This window comes from Centruroides sculpturatus, unplaced genomic scaffold (assembly GCF_000671375.1).
Source record: "Centruroides sculpturatus isolate CEXI.00-Female unplaced genomic scaffold, Cexi_2.0 scaffold727, whole genome shotgun sequence".
NCBI classification, from domain to species: Eukaryota; Metazoa; Arthropoda; class Arachnida; order Scorpiones; family Buthidae; genus Centruroides; species Centruroides sculpturatus.
The window spans coordinates 308,745-328,298 of NW_019385161.1; the positions used below are offsets into that span (position 1 = coordinate 308,745).

General features: G+C 32.7%; 1 protein-coding gene across 1 annotated transcript in view; it reads left to right on the forward strand.

The window, feature by feature from the left end:
- Positions 1 to 16,642: 16,642 nt before the first annotated feature.
- Positions 16,643 to 19,554, forward strand: part of LOC111635613 (NEDD8-activating enzyme E1 catalytic subunit-like) — a 37,554-nt gene continuing 34,642 nt past the window's right edge. Inside the window, exon 1 of the mRNA XM_023380623.1 lies at positions 16,643 to 16,737. The gene's annotated coding sequence lies outside the window, so the exon portion shown is untranslated. The remainder of the gene's footprint in view (positions 16,738 to 19,554) is intronic.

The window sequence follows — 19,554 nt, forward strand, 5'->3', positions numbered from 1 at the left end:
CCTTGCATCACATCTTTTCACTGGATTAATTCCTAGTAAGGAAGAAGCACTTCGGATGATTGAGGGGGACTCAGAGGTGCAAGAAATTACTTTAGAAATTTCTCCATCTCCTCTGTCAGTACCTACAGCTGAATGTTCTGAACAGGGACTGCGCTACTTAGCTGGCTATATTGCTTATCGTTGCAAGCAAATCGATATTTCTCTTGGTCATAATAGTGAAGAAATGAAACTCTCTTCACCTCAATTGAACAATGACTGGATAGAAAAGTTGTCGCGAGGGGGCTTGATAATGCCAACAGATAGCTGGATGAACATTGTGAAGCAAATGGAAGTAACATTTTCACTGTTTATTGGAAACAATATTTCTAAAGTGAGCAATGTTGTTAAGGGCCTCTGTGAAATTTTATCAAAGAAGTTTCCACATTTGCATCCCCAAATAATAAAACTGTATGTTAGAACAAGACTTTTTATAAGGATACGTTATATGAATGCAGAAAGCAAATTCCAAAGGTCTGCCAAACAACACCAAAAAAAGGCAAGAAAGTGGCAAGCTTCATATGCTTGCACATCCAGATATTGAAAAATTTATAATTATATATATGGCTGCAGACTTAATTAAGGATTCACGGCAAAGAAAAAAAATGCTTTTACCACATTACATTGATTTAAAAAAACGTGGTTTTCAAATTAAATTAAGAGATGATTATTTCATAATAAATCAGCATAAAATTACTTATAATTTAACACAGCAACAACTAGTTTACGCTGAAGATTTTTTAGAGTATACTCTTCCAGAAGATCTGCCAAATCAGAAATTCTAATCAATAAAACTCAATCCTGCAAATTCTACGCTAATAATCAATGCATCTCAATTATAAACTGGAATAGTCAAGGACTAAAATATAAAATAACTCAAATAGATGCCTTTATCTCTAAACATGATCTGGATATTATTGCCATCACTGAAACCTGGATAGCTTCTGAAATTGTCTACAATTTTACCTTCTTCAAAAAATTTACAATAGAGTCAGCCTTGGCAAAAAAAAACTAATAGGTCCACGACGCCCAAGTGGAGGCCTTTGCATATTATTGAAAAAAGATACAGTGGTGCCTCGTATAACGTACGCCTCGAATAACGGACTTTCTGTTTGGCCGTTACGTGACTCGAGCAACGGACTGGCTGCGGACAACGGACTTTTCGTTCGGCAGTTACGTGAGGCGACCAATGGACTTTCTACGAACAAGTGCGAATGATGTTTTCACTCTTTTGCCGTTGCCAATGACAATCTGCTATTTTTAGGATATATTAGTATTATTAGAATGTATTATTAGTATATCTGAAGTAGAAATGTAATGTAATATATGTTGATGATTTAAATAAACATTAAATGTAATGTAATACAGTATATGTTGACGATTCAAATAAACGAAATGTAATTGTGTAGATGCCGAGGTGGCGGGACGAAAAGAGGTTGTAAAAAACAAACGGAGCGAGAGTAGCTCGTAGAAGTGTTTAGTGATCTTAATTAATAAAGAATTATTCGTATCATATAATCTGGCAAGTTAAGTCATTTATAATGCATCATGGCTTCTAAAAAAACAGAAAGGTGATTTCAATTGAAACAAAGCAAGAAATCATCAGGAGTGAAAGTTGACAAAAACTTTCTTGTCGAATGGGGAGAGGTTCAGGAGTTTACCAACACTCATTATCCAAACAGAGCTGAGGCCAACAGTATTAATGATCTCTAAAATGGCACCCTTGCCCGTCATTTCCGACAGGTGTTGAAGAAGAGAGAAAAACAGACCACCTTTGACATGTTTTTCAAGAAGCCAGCAGGGAAAAAACAAAGGATGGAACAAGAGGAGTTGACCCTGAAAGCTCCGGTAGCCTCTCCTGAATTGAATCCAATTAAAAAACAATAAAAAAAAACCCCACTGCAATGTGTAAAAAGTCTGTATCTGTATGAATGTGTAAAGAAAGTGTTCCTCCACCTCCTCCTCACAACATCTGATTACCCGGCATAATTGGTGACTGCTCCATTTTCATTTTTTTTATGGTACAGTACAGTTATTTTATGCTGCGGAACAAATTATATGTTTTAACATGTATTTCTATGGGAAAATGCGTTTCGTATAACAGACTATTCACTTAACGGACGTGCACCTGGAACGGATTAAGTACGTTATACAAGGCACCACTGTATTTGCAAAATTATACAAACAAAAAAATCTAATAATTTCATTCTGCGGGAGACGTGACTTGACTGTGAACGCTGCTGGTAACTTTTTTTCTACACCTCGACGTGAACCAAAAATTTAATAAACAAAAACAAAAACACTGAGTTCGGCGTTATATGCGTTTCTACGAACAAGTGCGAATGATGTTTAATTGGAATTGTCCGTAATTACGAAGCTTACTACAGCAAAACAACGATCCGGTAAGCCCAGTGGCTTTGTGGACCGTCGAGTGGTAGAACACTTCCTTGCCAAAGCCAACTTGAGACTTCTAGTCTCTGACAAGGACCAGAAGTTTGTGCTGTGCAGAGAAAATGACTTTTTAACCAGGGCCAACGAATTTCTAACGCAGTCACATTCCTCGGAGATGAGTGAGGACCCTACGCCGATGGTATTAAGGAAGGCAAGAAGAATCATCGCCTTACCAGGTGTTTCCTCAACCCTAACGGGGTTGCTCGACCCCCCCTCCAATGTTGCGTGTCCAAGGTTGTTCTTTCAGCCAAAAACACATAAGACAAACTGGCCGTTACGTCCTCTGGTAAACAAACGGTCTCATCCCACCTATTATTTAGAAAAAGCGCTTGCCAAATTCCTTCGCGCAATAGTTCCGGAATCCCCATATGTCACTCCCTCTTCTGTAGTTGCTAAATCCACCATTGCTTCAAGTATTGGGGCACTACAGCCATGCACCTATACCTTCTACAAGCTAGATGTAATATCCTTATATCCTTCTGTGCCCACCTTTGAGGCTGTAATGCTGGCTAATTCGCTGCTTCTAAAAGAGGGCTTTAGCATCCAACAGGTGCTCGATATACGTGATGCCCTCACCTTCGTCACCGAGCACAATTACTTCTGTTTCAATCGAAAGATCTATTTGCAAAAACAAGGGGTCCCAATGGGTTCCCCTTTATCCGCTATCCTAGCGGAACTTGTTATGAGAGAGATAGAGCGCAGAACGTTCGATTTCCCGCTTGCCATCCATTACCCGAGACTGTATTTGCGTTATGTTGACGACATCCTCATAGCATGGGAGGACACAGAGGAGTCGTTCCTCATCTTCATGCAACAACTCGCAAGTATATATCCTTCCATCAATTTCACTTGGGAAAAAGAAAGGGATGCGGAAGTAGCGTTCTTAGACTTGCATATACGTAAATTCGCGGAAGGACTACAATTCTCGGTCTATCACAAATCTGGCATGGCCCCGCACATTATACCAGCTGAGGCCTTTCAGCCTTCTCGATACGTTAACACTGCCATTGCCTCCCTTGTCAGAAGGGCTTATTTACTGTCGTCTACGCAGGAGCTGATAAACGTCGAATTAGAGATCATCGATATGGCGGTACGCGCTGCGGGCTTTTCGCGTGCAAAGTTTACGTATGTGCTCAATAAGGTAAACAAGGCACTGTTTCCATGTACTACTTTATGCAGCAAAAGAGAATCTTCAAAGGTTCAAGTAGCGTTGCCTTACTTTGGACCCATATCTTTACGTATCTGCAGAATCTTTAAGCAGCACAACCTTGTTCTACCTTTAACCCCACTTCCAAGCCTACGCAAACTTATTTGCAATGATAGAGACAAATTTTCCATTCTTGAGAAATCGGGGGTCTATGCTGTACCGTTGGAAAATCAGGCAATGGGAGTAAATACAAGATATATCGGGGCCACCACTAGAATGCTTTCCAGCCGCCTTGATGAGCACCAAGACGATGTTATGAGGGGAAGACACACCACCGAGCTCGCAAAAAAGGTACTTGAGCAGGGTTACAACCCGCTATGGTCCCAAGTGGTTATGCTCAAGAGCTGCAAAGATCGAAAAACTGTTTTTATATGGGAATCTCTCCTCACTACCACCTTGGACACTTGCAACACCCCTACCCTTGAGCTGCCCAGTGTATGGGTCACGTTGTATAAGCGATTAAGCGAGTACTCGTAGTCTCTAGAATGCATGCAGCGAGAGCATAGCTCTGCGCATGCGCCAGCTCGCACTTCACGGAGCTATCTGCTCGTTCGGCTTTCGAATTATGTTTAAATTTCTACGTGTTCTTAACGGCTTTAGCACAATTTCAATTTATATTACGCGTTCTATTTTGTGTTCGATAATTTTTGTCTAAATCGCCTGAGGACGACGACAATAAGCTTGTCGAAAGTACTAGCGATAATAAAACGCATATAATGCCGAACTCAGTGTTTTTGTTTTTGTTTATTAATTAATTTTGGCGTGTTAGTCAACATATTGTTTACCAAAAATTTAGTGTATTTTTCCAATTTTCTTATCTGAACTAACCAAAAGTGTTTAATACTAATTAGAAATAATCAAGTTCGAAAAAAATTAATAATTGATAAGTATGCAACTATCACCAGTAAAACGTGGTAGACCACCACTCAATAGAAGTAAACCGGAAAGCAGAAAGACGCAACCAGGTACATCTAATTCCAAGCTTATTATGGAATACAACTTATCAATGGATAAAGAATTAAAGGAATCATATATGGCAAATAATAATCCACATACGGATATATCTAAACAAAATCTACAAAGCTCTCCAGGTGAGTCCATTATAATTAATTCATCTACTCCAATAAGCTCGAATGACACTTTAACAGCAGATTTATGGAATAGGATATCGGAACTGATTAATACTTCTAATGATAAACTATCTACACAAATGGAATATATAAAAGAAGAACTGAATTTAATACATGGTACTATACGGGAAAATAAAATTCAATTTGAAAAAATGGAAAGTTTAATAGATAATCTAAAAATTCAAATTGACAATTTAAAATCTGAAAAGGAATTGATACAGTATAAAATGGATACTCTAATTAATGACTGCCATTATAATAATATAGTATTATATAACTATCCTTCGTCAAAAAGCATTTCAAAGTCAGAAATTCTTAAATTCATCAATTTAACATTAAACCTAATATAACTCAGGAGGATATCCTAGATATAATTCAAATAACCAAATCAACTAATCAGATTATAAAACTATCACTTAGTACTAAACAGACTCGTGATCAAATGTATAATACTTTCATATCAAAGAAACAACATAAATTAATGGAAGACTGGGGTAATATACAGATAGCACCAGATCTTACCAAAGAAACACGTAAAAGAAGAAAACATTTATTGCCAATATATTATGAATTAAGAAAACAAAATCAATCAATCAAACTACGCAACAACATTCTGTTAATAAACCGCAATAAATTAACTTTTAGTATTAATATAGGAAAATTAGTTTACGTGGATACCTTTCAGCCTTTTTCTGCTCCACCAAAATCATCAAGTTGATCCTTACAACAAAATAAACCTCATCAAGAAAAAACTAATAAAAACATACATCCGACTACAGTTTTAAATTGGAATAGTCAAGGCTTAAAGAATAAACTTCTATCAATAAATTATTTTCAATTAAATTATGATCCAGAAATAATAGGTATAACCGAAACTTGGGTTACATCTGATTTATTTTATAATTCAACGTTCTTCAATAAATATATAACAATAACAGTTCCAGCAATTAAACCTTCTGGACCAGGCCGTCCAAGTGATGGGCTGTGTATCCTGTTAAAAAAACAATTTTAGAAAATACAACAAATCAAAAAATCTGATAACTACATTCTACTTTTACTGTCAATGAATAAACCGATATTTGAAAATAAAGACTATCAACACATAATAGTAATGATCACTTATATTCCTCCCAATTGCCTGGCAAAACTTAAATGAAATATTTAAAACATTGGAGCTTTGGCAGCATTCTATGCCATATACTCTTTTATTAGGAGATTTTAATGCACGAATTGCTGAGATGACAGATTCATATTATAATGGTCCAAACCAACGAATACAAAATATCAGGCTATCCAAAGATAATTCTACTAATAAACAAAGTTGTTAAAGAAATTGTTACATCTGTTTAACTTCATGTACAAAGCAATCAATTACCCAGATTCCTGGAGTTCAGTAATACTTGCAATGATACATAAAAAAGGTGATAGACTTTCTCCAAATAATTATAGACCGATAGCATTATTATCAACCATAAGAAAGTGTTTTACCTCATTATTAGCTGCAAGATTTCAATACTGGACCAAATTAACAGATATTGAAGCTCAATTTCAATATGCCTTCTTAAAAAATCAAGGAACAGAACCAGCTATTTTTTTACTGTCATCCATAATACAACTCCATTTGAATAAAAAACATAGGAAAGTATACGTTGCATTCATAGATATTCAAAAAGCATTTGACTCTGTCTTTGTTCCACTACTGGTATATAAATTAAAAATGAAAGGAGCCGGAAATCAATTCGCATCAACAATATCTAAACTATTCTCAACTTATAATGTCAAAATCAAACAGGGCAACTCTGTTTCACCATCACTAGTAATATCTCGTGGAGTAATTAAATTGCCTCAATGTCCTTTTTTCCTATTAATATGTAAATTTCCGACTATAAATTCGTATCTTCAATTATCAGGACTTATTATACTGGTTTTACAGATAAAATTACAAAGATTAACAGAAAACAATTTTTATTTTATTTCGTATACCTGGACACACAAACAGTTTTGCGTTTCGGACATAATCGTCCCTCCTCAGCAGGTATTTATATATGTTCTATAAAACAATAAAAATTTATTGTTTATTAACCGTTGTTTGCATTTTGTGGTGCATTCGTTTCTCTAAGATTGTGTTTCTGACAAACAGTACATGTTACAGAGCGGTAGTGAATGAAGTTTCTCGATGGTGACGTCATTTGCAGTAGCATTTTTCTCACCAAAGCGAGTTGCGCTACCTTATCTCTATATACAGTAGAACCTCTATTATCCGGACCTCCATTATCCGGATTTTCTATTATCCGGATTGTTCAAAATGAACAAAAATTTTATGAATTTGCTGATTTTCACTTGGCAAATTACGATACTGTTTATGCACGTGATGGAATGCATAACTTTTTTGTTTCAACGTCGTCTCACCCAACACAGTGGTCGTAAACTCTTAAATATATTTGCGTCGNGAATAAAAAACATAGGAAAGTATATGTTGCATTTATAGATATTCAAAAAGCATTTGACTCTGTCTTTGTTCCACTACTGGTATATAAATTAAAAATGAAAGGAGCCGGAAATCAATTCGCATCAACAATATCTAAACTATTCTCAACTTATAATGTCAAAATCAAACAGGGCAACTCCGTTTCACCATCACTAGTAATATCTCGTGGAGTAATTAAATTGCCTCAATGTCCTTTTTTCCTATTAATATGTAAATTTCCGACTATAAATTCGTATCTTCAATTATCAGGACTTATTATACTGGTTTTACAGATAAAATTACAAAGATTAACAGAAAACAATTTTTATTTTATTTCGTATACCTGGACACACAAACAGTTTTGCGTTTCGGACATAATCGTCCCTCCTCAGCAGGTATTTATATATGTTCTATAAAACAATAAAAATTTATTGTTTATTAACCGTTGTTTGCATTTTGTGGTGCATTCGTTTCTCTAAGATTGTGTTTCTGACAAACAGTACATGTTACAGAGCGGTAGTGAATGAAGTTTCTCGATGGTGACGTCATTTGCAGTAGCATTTTTCTCACCAAAGCGAGTTGCGCTACCTTATCTCTATATACAGTAGAACCTCTATTATCCGGACCTCCATTATCCGGATTTTCTATTATCCGGATTGTTCAAAATGAACAAAAATTTTATGAATTTGCTGATTTTCACTTGGCAAATTACGATACTGTTTATGCACGTGATGGAATGCATAACTTTTTTGTTTCAACGTCGTCTCACCCAACACAGTGGTCGTAAACTCTTAAATATATTTGCGTCGTAATAAAAATATAACTTGACATACGTATTAATAAATAATTTATTTTCAAATTACATCATTTCTATGACCAAGGGCAGCGTAAGGCATGGGCAACGTGGGCCACCGCCTATGCCTCGCGGTCCAAAGGGCCTCGCACCTTGAAGGTTTATGCATTACTTAAAAGCCACGAACGCGACGAAAAAATTTTACTCGTCATAAAACGATAAAGTTTGTCAAATTTTTATTCATAAAAATGCAGTTTCAACTGCTTTTTATTGTATAAAATCCGTTCTCTTGTGCCACCAGAGGGTTTTTTAAACAATAGGTAGCGTTGGTCAGTAGTAGTCCAAATTCAATACGAACGTTTGTTTCTTGAAAATTTGATCACGATTTAATTACAGTATTTAATTTTAATATTACCGATATGACATTGAAAAGAAAACGTGTTGTATTATCATTAAAAGACAAATTAAAGTATTTGTTTCGATTATCCGGATTTTTCCTTATCCGGACTACCTTCATCCCCAATTAGTCCGGATAATAGAGGTTCTACTGTACCTTGACTGTTGTACGCGATAGGCGAAAATAACTTAAATTCTTTGTCAGAGTACATAATTGCATTCTCACGGTTGATTAAACGCAAATCACGTGGTTCTGATAGAAACTGGTTTTTATCGTATCCGTTAGCTTGGGTACGTTCGTAAAGTCGAACGAGTTAAACAAGAATGACGTCATCGTTATTTTTATTTCGTTAGACTTTTCGAACGATTCGTTTATAACTAAATGGCTGTTTCTAAAATCGAAGATATGAATGTTGCTAGTGCAGCCTTATCCGAAATATTTTTCTTAGATTGCTTCTGGTGGACAGTTATTTCTATCATTTCTCCTTTTAATTCACAATTTAAACACTCGAGTAGATTTAGAAACATCGATATCGTCGGCAGCCATTTTCTTAACGAAGTAAACCAACTCTTTCCTTCGTGAACTTCGTTTACAGTGGCTAGAAAATATAGTGTCGAAATCGAGCTTATTTTCTGTCCCTATATTGAAGGTTGCCGCAAGAGGCGCTGCTGTCAATCGTTGTGCTACACTGGCTGTATCATCCTATGTTTATATTGGTTTTAAGTGGGATTTTTAAGCATAGTAAATGTGCTGTAGCCAAGTAAAAGAATTTAGATCGATAATAAATCATATCACTAGCAATCAATTATTATATAGTATTACTTTATTAACATTTATGAAGGAATTCATTTTATTAAAGCTAATTAAGATTCTTATTAAATCAAATAGCCTACACTGTATTGTCTATTTTTACATTACAGCTGTTGAGTGCTGTACAAACAAGTATTATTTAGAGTACAAGAGTAATCTACTCTTGTTATTACCTTATTAACAACAAGGTTTATTCATATTTACTAAAAAAATACAGAATTTATCATATTTTTAATAATAAAATGTAAGTTTTATATGGCTTTGTGAACCTCTTCCACTGTGAGGGCCTAAAATAGAATTTATTAAGCAAATGCCATCAGTTACATAATACTGTATACTGTTCACAGTATTATGTGACATAGTATAAAGCAATATTAAAATTACAATTAAATTCTACACAGTATATAAAATATAAAGGCAGAATGTTACTTTATTGTCCCAATATAAAATTACAAAATTAAGTATGTACAAATAAACGATTATTAGTCTACTGCCAAGTACCCATGCATATACACTTTATATTTGAAAAATCTCTCTTAAAAAATTACAGATTAATATGCATGTAGATTTCTCACCCTTTTCGACAAAAATAAAAGAATTAAAAATTACAGTAGAGTAATATCTATAAATTAGAAATACACAAGTCAGTAAAGTTTCTGTTCAGCCATTTCCTAAGGATTTATTCACTTTACAAGCACAAATTTAATCGCTTTCGATGTTCTTGTAAGAAAGGATATCACGTAGCCAAAGCGAAAGTAGCACTACGATTGACATCAGCGCCACCTTGTCTGTGACGTCACTAACCTCGATGTATGGACCGAACGGTTATAATGGAGGAATATAAGCGCTTTCGACACTATATTTTCTAGCCACTGTACTTCGTTAGAGTTTCGTTCGAAACGGCATCACCGCAGAGCATGCGCACTGAGCGAGACTACTACTTTTCGAACGATTTAACTCGTTCGACTTAACGAACGTACCCCTTAACGATACTACTCAGAATAGGTCCCCTGGTGTTGATTTTTTGAATCTAATTTTATTCGAATCAACTCAAATTAATTCGATCAATCATCTTTATATTCTAAAACAGTAAATTCTCTCCACGTCCACTTCTATAACACAAATATTTATTATTTATAACAGAAAAAACTGTATTAACACATATATATTTATTTAGGCAATTTTCACGACGAATGTTTGATCACGTGACAAGTTAGTCCGTGCCATCATCATAAAGAAAATACTTTTACTTACAATAGAATACCGATTATTAAAACAGAAACAATATATAATAAAAAGGTACTTATGGGTTAAGAGGACGCCAGTCAGAAATAGCGATCAAAGTCGCGATTTTGAATGAAAATATCAAAATAGCAATAGACTAGTAATTTTAAATCTAAAAAGAAGAAAATTTACTGATAAGATTGTAAAAATGAAAAAAAAATCAATTAGGATGATTGTAGATATCACCTACTGTATTTGCCGGTACGTGGACTGTCATCTCTGATTCCAGCAAACGAAAGAAAGAAAACAGTTGGGACGCACGTTCTAACCTAACCTAAACCTATTCTAATAAATTAACATAATTATTATCAACCAAATTATTAGAATAGGTTTAAATTTAGAAAAAATGCTATTTCTGACCGGCGTCCTCTTAACCCATAAGTACCAATAAGAATATAAATAAGCAAGTTAAAATAAAATAACAAAATTTCCATTTTTATTATATTAATAAATTCATTTCCTTTGGTCAAAAGTACGCTCAAACCATTGTTCTAAGAAAACAATATTTCGAATGAAAAAAATACGAATAACTTCCACTCACCTCTCTATCACACATCCTTTTAAACAGGGGCTAAACTGTCAACAAACAATTTTCAGAACTTAAGAATTTTAAATTCTCAGCCGAATTTATTCCAAAAAGACTTACTCTCGCAATCTGTCTTTCGATAATAACTAACAACACGAGTACTCAGAAATTTAAAATTTTATTTAATTTATATTATTTATTAATCGTTATATCATAAAATTTATTAATTCGATAAATATAATTTAAATTGAAGGTCTATTTGATGACTCATTTTATCCCACTCGCTTTTATCATGGAGATTGTGAACGAGGCTGAATCAGTGTTGTCGCAATGAACCGTGAAAGACCGAAATTAGAGAATGTCGACACATACAAAATTTATATCGAAAGATATAAAACAAAAAATTTATACTGTATTTCGGAAGTTAATCTAGTATCAAAAATTGCAATAATTTAAAACGTATTTTCTAACTTTTTATTACCGATTTAATTACGAATGAATGTTATAAAGGATTTCTCTGAGCTTTCATTGGTCAGTTTTATGAAATCAAATGATAATGCACCGGTAATTACCATTGTGTCACATGTAAATGGGAAGTTGAAAAAAACATTTATTCTTCTATCTGGTGTTTAAATTTTAAAGTATTTGGAGTCAAGCTTCTTTAGGCTATGTAGTTTAAGAGAGGTTTTAGTCTGACCATGAAGAATCAGCAGGACTGATAAGGAGTCAAACTTTGCAAAATATTGAGCTAAATGGTTTGTATATGTTCCCATATATCAAACACTATAAAGCAGAAAATTATTAATATCATTAAGGAAAAGAAACTGTGCATCACGGCAAATAATTGTGGTATAGTAAATGAGGAAAAATATTTACATAAACGAACACTTGTCACCTTATAACAGAAATTTCGTCTATAGACATGGGCGTAGCTAGGGGGGAGCCAGGGGGGACACGGCCCCTCCCAGAGAACCTGGTGCCCCCCCCAGGAAATCACAGTTGAAAAAGTGTTGAGTCGATTTGTAAAAACCTCAAGCTAAAATAAAAGTTTTGAATACTAAAAAAGGATGAACGGCTTCCTCGGTGCCCAATAATGAACAATAATTTGGAATAATTCAATTTTCTGTCAGGTTGGCCTCCACTAGGCCCCCCCATAACAAAACTCTGGCTACGCCCAAGTCTATAGAACTAGACTGTTGAAAAAGCAAAAAAAAAAAAAATAAATACAGTGACTAGTGGAGGTAATATATATATATATATATATATAATTNCGCACTGAACAGATCCCAGTTGGTGTGTTTCCTGTAATGGGGGACAACATTTCCGCTGTTTTGATGTGGGTGTTCAATTTCGGTGAGGATATACCTGTGGTCACTCGCTGAATCCTTAAGCAGAGTACTACAGCTTATTATCTGGTTTCCTATGCTTGTTGGGGCTAGACAGATATCTGTCCAACCTTTTGCTCTGGCTGTTTGGAAGGTTGGAAGATCAGAGGTATTCAATGAGATTGCGTCTATTTCATTGATGAGATCTTGCATTAGCCGACCTCTGGCATCCTCCTCCTCATGAAACCACAGGGAGGACTTGGCATTGCAATCACCGGCAATTATATAACTTTTACCCGTTAATTTGTGAGTGACACCACTGAGTTCTTTTATACATTCTTCATCGTCCTCGAAGGGGGAGAAATAGATGCCGATGATGAAATCCACCGGGCCCCTGTGCAAGGCCACTGTAGTAATCCTATTGGTACTCAAATCTGGTACTAGCACCGCATTAATGTCAGCATTCCGTATAAGTATCCCACATTTTGCTCTATTATTGTCTGTCCTAGTGTTAAACACCTTCCAGGAGCCGAAGCATACTATTTCATTTTTAACCGTATATGGTTCCTGGATGAGGATAAGATCTATATCCAGGTCGTTGGCAGTCTTGACAAGCAAAGAGCATGCTGCTTGGCTCTTCTGTGTGTTGATTTGTAGGATCTTACAACTTCGATTAGCCATTATTTGGGCTGGAGCAGAACAGTGAGNCTTGGCATTGCAATCACCGGCAATTATATAACTTTTACCCGTTAATTTGTGAGTGACACCACTGAGTTCTTTTATACATTCTTCATCGTCCTCGAAGGGGGAGAAATAGATGCCGATGATGAAATCCACCGGGCCCCTGTGCAAGGCCACTGTAGTAATCCTATTGGTACTCAAATCTGGTATTTTTTGCCAAATTTATGCCAAATTTTATGCCAAATTTTGGCATACTAGCACTGACTGAAACCTGGAAAAATGAAAGCAACCCTCCACCAAAGATACACGACTATCAAGAAGAGAAAATTGAAAGATCACCAGGTGAACATGGCGGTATCGTCCTATACATTAACAAGAATCTAAATTATGAACTAATATGAAATTTAACTTTTATGTAAAACTATATAGATATTTTAATGATAACCTGTAATAAATATATGTTGGTGACTCTATACCATTCTCTGGCAACAAATTCCAGTAGACTTTTCGACTACTACAGACGGTGATCTCATATAAAACAAATAGCAAATATAGAAATCATAAATTGTTAATTATCGGAGACCTTAACATTGATTTGCTTAAAGAAGATTCAGTAAGTACTAGTGAATTAATTAACTTTTGCTTAACTGAAAATCTTACAATTTTAGCAGACTTAAAACAGCCCACTAGGTACAGCAATCAAACTCCGTTGTTATTAGACATAGGGCTAACTAACGTAAGTGAAGCTAAATTTTTGATTCATCAGTATTTAGTCTTGGATCACCTTCCTTTACTAGTCTTTATTCCCAATAAAGACATAGTGAAAGGAGAAAGAAGAATTATAAAATGATGCAAAATAAATAACTTATCAATAAAATTATTACAGGTGCTCTTATTTCCTGTTTCTCTTGGAATTATTATTACACAAGAGACCTTTCTGTGGATGAACTTGCAGATTATCTAATGTCTATGCTATTAATATTTATTGACAAATACCTTCCAGAAAAATATTTAGAAATAAATAATACATTTAAAAAGAAAACTTACTTAAAGAAAATCATAATCGACGAAACTCTTGAGAAAATTAAACAAAAAAAATTCCTTTTCAAAGAATTAAAAAATAAATTACTGTATTTTTCGCCGTATAAGACGCACCCAATTTTAAAGGAGGCAAATTCAGAAAAAAAAAGATTATGAACCAAATTCTGTAGTAAAATATTTTATATCAACTGTATAAAGTTAACAGCAGTTAAGAAAAATTTTATGTCAACCATGTAACATACTAAGAGCTATCTTTACTATCATAAACAGTCAGCAAACAGTGAAAGTAACAAAAATAAGGCTGTCATGTTTTTATTCTAACCCCAAGAATTCCTCTTCTTTGCTGCTATCAGAAATGAGGAAGGACAGATCCACGCAGTCATTGTCATCACTTTCNTAGGGAACTAAATAAAGGTTTCTAATTCATTAGCCATATAGTGTACAATAAAGAATACAATTATAATAGCTTAAATCTAACAAATTTAATCTGAAATTTATATTACCATTGAAAACCTTTACTTATCCAGCAGAATATTTTTTTAAATACAGTAAACACCAATTATCATTTGCAGCTGCCTTCATTGCCTATCTTAAAGTTTACCAAACATCAACCAAATGAAATGTTATCAACAAGATCTTCTTGTGGATCATCTCATTTTATGATTTGAAAATAATGTTTGTAGCATTTAAATATAAAATTTTTAAATACATAACTAAGTTTATGTTCATTATGTTCCACTTGGTTGATGTTTGATAAACCTGAAAATAGCTGATGAAGACAGATGAAAATGTTAGTTACTGTTTACTTAAATAATATGCTGGATTAGTAAAGGTTTTAGTTAGTAATAAATGATAAAACATATATCTGTAAGCATTTGAAATAAATATTTTATGTATAATCTGTATTAAATTTAGATATGCTATATTTAAAAAGTAATCAAAAGAAATACCTAACTTTAAATTATATATAATTAAATAAATTATATATAAACACACCTTTTCATATGTTTCCAACAATTCTCTATAGTTCTAACGAACGTTTTAGAGGCTTTCTTCAAAAAATTAGGAGCCATTTTAATTGGATGGAGTTATGTTGTGTTCCAAAATGAAACAATTCAAAATTTTTTTGAGGGTATTTAAATTTGTTATGTTGTAACTTGAGATTTATAAATTTAAATAACCTCAAAGAAACTTTGAATTGTTTCATTTTGAAACACAACATAACTCCATCCAATTATTAGGTAACCAAAAAAGTTCTGTCGTTTTTTGTGAAACTACAAAGTTTAAAAAATGTTACATGCAATACATAATAGATGGCACTAAAATTCCAGCAATATGTTAATCAAGATTTAATGCTGACTCACCTTATATAAAGAGAAGTGGAAAGGTTATCTCTTAATATTATAAAAATTGACCTGAAGATGAGTACTCCAAACTCTATAATTCGTGCTTGTATGTTGTATGAATTTAAACTTGGAACAAATGCTGTGCAAATGGCTCAAAAATATGCCAGGCTTTTGGACAAGGTTCTGTCAGCACACACCACTCAAAGATGGTTTACAAAATTTTTTTCTGGCAATGAGTCGCTTAAAGATGCGCCATGAGAATGATGATGAATTAGAGGCTGCAATCGAAGAAGATCCTGCTCAAACTTGTCAGATGTTAGCACAAAGGTTCTCCGTAAGTGATGAAACTGTCCGTTTACATTTGCATTGTCTTGGGAAAGTTTACAAGCTCAGCAAATGGATACTTCATCAATTGGCACCTGCCAATATTGTGCATATGGTGGACTGCAAATGGATTTGTTCACTGTGAACTTATACTATCTGGCCAGACTATTACTGCTAATGTCTACAGTGACCAACTGCATTGAGTTCACCAATCACTTTTGAAAAAACAGCCAGCTTTAGTGAACTGTAAAGGCGTTCTTTTCCTACACAATAATGCTATAGGTCTCATGTTGCGTGTGTGACCTCTGACACAATTCAGACCCTTGGATGGGAACCTCTTTTGCACCCTCCTTATTCCCCTGACATTAGCCCTTCTGACTATGACCTATTTTTAAGCCTAGATAATCATTTGCAAAATTGACAGTTCAGAAATAGAGAGGCTATGGAAACGGAGTTAGAGAAGCTTTTCAACTCTAAAGATCGTGACTTTTATAAAAATGGAATTTATAAGCTTGTTTCCTGTTGGGAAAAGGTTATTGAATGTGAGGGTGATTATTTTGATGAATAAATTGTGTTATTTCCTATACATTTTTATGTTTGTTTTCTTTCAACAAAAAATGACAGAACTTTTTTGGTTACCTGATAGAATGGCTCCTAATCTGAAGAAGGCCTGTAAATCAAGCTGAAAATGTTTGTTAAAACTATAGAGAATTGCTGGAAATGTACAAAAAGGTATGTTTATATATAATTACAACAATTTCTGCTTAAAGTAGATGATTTAATTTGAAATATTCAACAATAAATTTTAAGATAATTATATATTTTCAGAGGTGATTGGCCTGGTAGATGGAATCATCTTCGTAAAATCCTTGAAAGAACAGGACCATTAAGTCATCCTCAGTTTGAAGCAGGTCCCCATGTAAATATTTTAATATCTGTTTATTAAATATATATTGTGTTGGACAATATTATTTTTCCTATTATAAATGCTTAGTCATTACTGAAATAATAATGATATTAATAAAATTAACTTTTTTTAAAATTTGTTATGAATGATAAATATTTTTAGTTTTTTGAAACATTTTCCTCAATCTAATATTTTAGTAGCTTTAATAAACAATTATTATTATTATTATTAATTTTTAAATATTTTGAATAATCAAAATGATAACTTTTTAAAACTAGATCAAGTTCTTAATTTAATATAATTATAATAATAATAATTTTTATCTACTGAAGATATGTTTGAATATATCAAAATTGAAGAGATCAAAAGACAAAAGCTTATTTTATATTTATTTTATTATATATTAATTTAAATACCATAAAAATTTTTTTTTTTAATTTCATTTAAATATTTCTGTTGCTGTCAAAAAAAAAAACAATTATATTGGAAGACATTAACTTTACTATTTTTGTTTTGTGTACAATTTTAAAATATTTCTGCTGCAGTATATTAACTTTTATTATATTTTTATTTTTAGGCTTTAGAATTTCTTTTGGAACAATGTCAAATACTTGTTGTAGGTGCTGGTGGTTTAGGATGTGAATTATTAAAAAATTTGGTAATTATAAAATTGAAATAATGTTAGGATGATAAACAGGTGTTATTAAAAATTTTCCAAACACAAATTAATTATGACTCAAGTACTTTTAATTAAGTCAATTTAATTTTTTTCAGGCTAGAATATAACTAAAAACTTTTTACGTTAGGCACTAGAAGCTGAATGATTCATGATTGCCATACAAGACCATTGTATAAACACCAAAAATTACAGAGTATACATGTTAAAAGACAATAAGTTATAGATGATACCTACAGAAAATCTCTCATCTGATCTGAGACAATAGAACTTATTCAAATTTTTGATTGATTATTAAAATGATACAATACAAACAGTTTATTTCATTATATATTCTTAAAACTAAAATCATCTCATATAGCAACAATTGACTGTGGATGAAAAGAAATTAAAAAACAGAAAAATTTCACTTGAGTTTATAATTTATTTACAGACTGTACATTAGAGTGCAAGCTCTTAGTAAACAGATTATTTACATGATGAAACCAAATAACAAATATACAACAAAAGATTGAACATGCACATAAATTATTGCACACTTAAACATGAACATAGTCACAGATAGTATTAGAAAAAATATACCAAATATACTGTACTAAACAGAACTGCAGATAAAAGCATTTGCATCACAATACACTGCAATCATTCACAAACAAATAAACTGATATTTACCATAGACAACATATGAAACATCCATAATACATAAATTATTCTACACTGAAAAAATTACTTAATATATCAGGTCAGTCTGTAAGTTCATGCCTATTTTATGACTTTGAGAAAAATCTTGTATTGCTGTTAAAATTGCCAATCTAATGTGATACTTTTTACACTGAAGTGTTAAATTGGATCTCATTCATATAATACTGTTCAGAATTGGGAACATTTCAGTTGTTTATTTTCGTTAAAATGGAAGTAACAGATGAATATAAGAGACATGTTTTATACTTTTTATTTTTAAGTGATGAGAATGCTACAAATACAGCCAGAAAATTAAATACTGTTCATAATCAAACTGTAATTAGTGTAAGGACTGCGCAGAAGTGGTTTGAAAGATTTAGAAATAATGATTTTAGTGTGGAGGATAAGGCTCGTACTNGATGGGAACCTCTTTTGCACCCTCCTTATTCCCCTGACATTAGCCCTTCTGACTATGACCTATTTTTAAGCCTAGATAATCATTTGTAAAATTGACAGTTCAGAAATAGAGAGGCTATGGAAACGGAGTTAGAGAAGCTTTTCAACTCTAAAGATCGTGACTTTTATAAAAATGGAATTTATAAGCTTGTTTCCTGTTGGGAAAAGGTTATTGAATGTGAGGGTGATTATTTTGATGAATAAATTGTGTTATTTCCTATACATTTTTATGTTTGTTTTCTTTCAACAAAAAATGACAGAACTTTTTTGGTTACCTGATAGAATGGCTCCTAATCTGAAGAAGGCCTGTAAATCAAGCTGAAAATGTTTGTTAAAACTATAGAGAATTGCTGGAAATGTACAAAAAGGTGTGTTTATATATAATTACAATTTCTGCTTAAAGTAGATGATTTAATTTGAAATATTCAACAATAAATTTTAAGATAATTATATATTTTCAGAGGTGATTGGCCTGGTAGATGGAATCATCTTCGTAAAATCCTTGAAAGAACAGGACCATTAAGTCATCCTCAGTTTGAAGCAGGTTCCCATGTAAATATTTTAATATCTGTTTATTAAATATATATTGTGTTGGACAATATTATTTTTCCTATTATAAATGCTTAGTCATTACTGAAATAATAATGATATTAATAAAATTAACTTTTTTTAAAATTTGTTATGAATGATAAATATTTTTAGTTTTTTGAAACATTTTCCTCAATCTAATATTTTAGTAGCTTTAATAAACAATTATTATTATTATTATTAATTTTTAAATATTTTGAATAATCAAAATGATAACTTTTTAAAACTAGATCAAGTTCTTAATTTAATATAATTATAATAATAATAATTTTTATCTACTGAAGATATGTTTGAATATATCAAAATTGAAGAGATCAAAAGACAAAAGCTTATTTTATATTTATTTTATTATATATTAATTTAAATACCATAAAAATTTTTTTTAAAATTTCATTTAAATATTTCTGTTGCTGTCAAAAAAAAACAAT